At 32.0% G+C, this 3,782-nt stretch overlaps 1 pseudogene; it reads right to left on the bottom strand.

Annotated features, from left to right (window-relative positions):
- Positions 1 to 366: 366 nt before the first annotated feature.
- On the bottom strand, positions 367 to 498 carry LOC112920115 (U4 spliceosomal RNA; annotated as a pseudogene).
- Between the last annotated feature and the right edge of the window lie 3,284 nt (positions 499 to 3,782).

The raw sequence follows: 3,782 nt of genomic DNA, 5'->3' as shown, positions 1-3,782 counted from the left end.
AAGGATTTTTAAAGGGTGTTGCTACATATTGCCAATTTGATAAACTTTGTTAACTTTGGGAACGATACAACTATTTGCCCAGTTGCTCAGGCCAAAATTCTTGAGTCTTGCCTGTTGTAATTTTTTATTTTGTATAAGATTCCTTTAGGGTCCGTGGAAATAGGTTTGCTGAACAAAAAAGGTATGCTTGTGTGGGGGTTGAGTGGCTCAATTGGTTAAGCATCTGACTCTTGACTTCTCCTCAGGTCATGATCTTGGGGTCCTGGGATCAAGCTCCACATTGGGCTCCCTGCTCATCAAGGAGGCTACTTGAGATTCTCCCTCCCTCTGCCCCTTCCCCTGCTCTCTTTCAAGCTCTGGGCCTTTCTCTCTCAAATATTTTTAAAAAGTATTCTTGTTTGCCATTTTGATATACACTGCCAAATTATCTTTTTCAATTAGCAATAATCGCGTCTTGGATAAACCTCATTGGCTACGATACTGCCACGGTGCAAAGCTGCCAAATTATCTTTTAAAAGTATTTACAGCAATTGAAAGTTCTTATGTAAAACCATGCTATTTTTCTCCCTTTTCTATTAAATATTTGGGTATATTTAAGTAGTTGTTCCTTTTTTGGTACAGATCATGTACATTTTTGAAAGATTATTTTTAGATCTATCTTTTGCTTTTTATTGTTGGAATGAATACCATTTTAAAAATCTATATTTTTGGAAATCTAAGAAAAGTATTGATTTTAGTATATTTATTTCAAGCCATTTAAATATTTATCTATTATTATTTCTAATAAGTTTTTAATTGATTTTCTTGTTTTTTCCCCTAGGTAGAAAATTATATAATATGTGAATATTGATCATTTTGCTTTTTCTGCAAATATATCTATATCTCTTGTTTTATTCTCTTCACTTCAGAATAGAGGGCAAAATGGGTGGTAATGAATTGTCTCTTTGTCTTCCCACATGATTTAAGGGGAATTCTTCTGGGTGTCTTCCCACTGAACCTGATGCCAATAGTTATTTGATGTGCATGTGTAATTTTTTTTGATCATGCTATGGAAATATTTTCTATTCTTTTTTGTTGTTATTGCTGTTTTTGAGAAGGGCTGTGCAGAGAGAGAGGGAGAGAGAATCTTAAGCACTCTGCAGGGAGCCCAATGTGGGACTTGATCTCATGACCCTGAGATCATGACCTGAGCTGAGATCAAGAGTTGCACATTTAACTGAATGACTCACCCAGGTGCCCGCTTTTCTATTCTTATTTTATGAAACATTGCTATCAGGGATGTATGTTATTTAAATAAAACAGATTTTTGGCATTTATTGAGATTATTTTTTTCTCTTCTTACATCAGTAGCCTATACAATTTTGAACAATTGTTGCTTAATCTCATATTTCTTCTTTTAACATACTAGTTAGTTTATTTGCTAATATTTTAGTTATTTTGCAGGTATATTCATAATTGGGTTTGTAGTGTTCCATTTTGTGCTTTGTCTATTCTTTTTATTTTGAGTCCTGCATAATTTGTAAAAATAATTGAAAATTTTCTTTCATTACGCATTGAAATAATTTAAATGGCAGTAGACTTCTATGATATTTGAATGTTTGAGAGAATTCTGCTTTATCTGATGTTCACATTGAGGCTATGCTTTCTTCTTGTTCACATTCCCTAGAACCTTTTTGCTTTTCTTCTTACTCATAATCTCTCTCAATCATTTTGGTTCGCTTAAGTGTTTTGTAGGTATTCCCAAGCTGTATTTTGTGTTTTAATTTAAGCAAGTTTTAAAAAATATCCTTAAACTCTTTTTCATTTATTGTCATAATAATTTCTGTTGTTTAAAAATATTCAATTATTTTGTTGTGATTCACTGCAGTATTACTTGCTTTAAATGCTGTAACATTTATAATTTTTGAAGTAATTTAATGATGTAGATTCTTAGACTTAATAATAATTGAATTATTATTCCTAAATTCTGTAGTCCATCAATTTTAGAAGCAAGATCTTGTCTTGTGTCTCTCTCTATGAAAGAGGAAAATTACACATTTTTACTTCTTTTTATCCCCTCCTCTGTCAATCTCAACTCCAAATCTACTGCATCAGATTAGTGTATTCTAAATTTTTGTCCCACTGTATTATAATGAAATTATTATTGATAATTTTATCATGTGCCTTTCTCCATCAAGGAATTGAATATTTCTATTCTGTTTTATAACCATATACCTAGCAGTTATTAAGTCTTAATTCCACACTTAGAATTGGGGTGGATTTGACTCTCTCCCATGACACAACTTCCATGTTCAAAGTATGTATTCAGCTAGTTCTTGAGAAAAAGTGTTTGTGATCTTCTCCCCAGATTCTCCAATATTTCATTAACATCTTGTCTGCTTCCTTACCAGGTTATTGGCACTTTGGCTGGACCCAAAGTTTGGGTCCATGTTCTTTTTATTCCCTCAAACCTTGTTTTGTCTCTGGCAGTGAATTGTGTGGCAGAAAAGTCAGGGTCCTGCTTCTTCTACATGGATATTTACATAAATATATATATATATATATATATATAATGAAATACTTTTATCAGAATTTGCTTTGTTACTGTTTGACCAATATGTTTTGGCCTCTCTGGTAGGAATGCCAGTTGTCCCACAATGAATCTGTTCTTTCCTACATAGGTTTTCCCATTCTTTTGTTCTTTGCCCCTATATCCTCCCTTATTTTTCTCAAGCCTACTCCTCCCACCTCACTGATTTGGGTTTCTTCAGTGATGAGTCTGTTTTTCATTGCTTTGCATATCTTTTTTTTTTAAATGTTGCAATAGCATTGTTTATTTCCTTAATGATTTTTCTTAGCATCACTCATTCTTTTGTTAACCTGATCTGTTGTTATAAGGATCTCATTTTTTTCATCCTTTTTTTCTTTGGAGCCCTTGATGATTTTTTTTTCCATTCCATTGAGAGTGAAAAGTATATTTGCCCCAAGTTTTCATTTGTTTTATGGGTTGAGATTTCAGAAACACATTCTTCATATCTCCATGCTACTATGTTTATTTCATTCTCTTTTGTTGGAAAGTTTTGGCTCATGTCCCCCTTTATCATCTTTGGATAGAATTGCTTTTAGGATTTTTATTTGCCTCAAACTAGCATGGACAGATTTTCCTTGGTGATTCCCCATATCTCACACTTCATCCCTATGTATTTGAGTAGATTTGGCATGATCTTACTAGAACCATATAAGTGTCTATATATTTTAGATGCATTTAGAGAAAGATTTAGAAGGATACAAAACTAACAGAAAATGTTGATTACTTAAAGGTAGATTTGGAGAGAGAGACTATTAACTGTTTCTTTAAAAATCTCTTTTTAAAAAATGGACAAACATGAATGTCAGATAAAATTTATAAGTGACTAAATTACCATGTAAAAAGGTGCTTGACTTTGCTGATATCCAATGAAATGCAAATTAAAGCAACACTGAAACATTATCCTTTGCATATCAGATTGGAAAAAAAATTAAAATTTTGTAATACTTAATATGATAAAGATATGGGGAAAGATACACTATTTCAAAAATTTTTTTTTGAAAAGGGAACTTGAAGACTGTATCATATAACTTATAATATTATTTCAGGCATTTAAAACCCAGATTGTAAAGGGGGTATGGACAGAGTGGGTTAATTTAGTCTTTATGTATTTTGACTAAAGAAATATTTCATATCCTTTTAAGAACACTATGAACAAATTCAAGATCAGACTTTATTTTGCCTTTAGTTTTTATGAACTGTTATGTTTGCCTAA

Source organism: Vulpes vulpes, chromosome 14 (assembly GCF_048418805.1).
Source record: "Vulpes vulpes isolate BD-2025 chromosome 14, VulVul3, whole genome shotgun sequence".
Taxonomy (NCBI): Eukaryota; Metazoa; Chordata; class Mammalia; order Carnivora; family Canidae; genus Vulpes; species Vulpes vulpes.
This window is presented reverse-complemented; position numbering and strand designations above follow the sequence as displayed.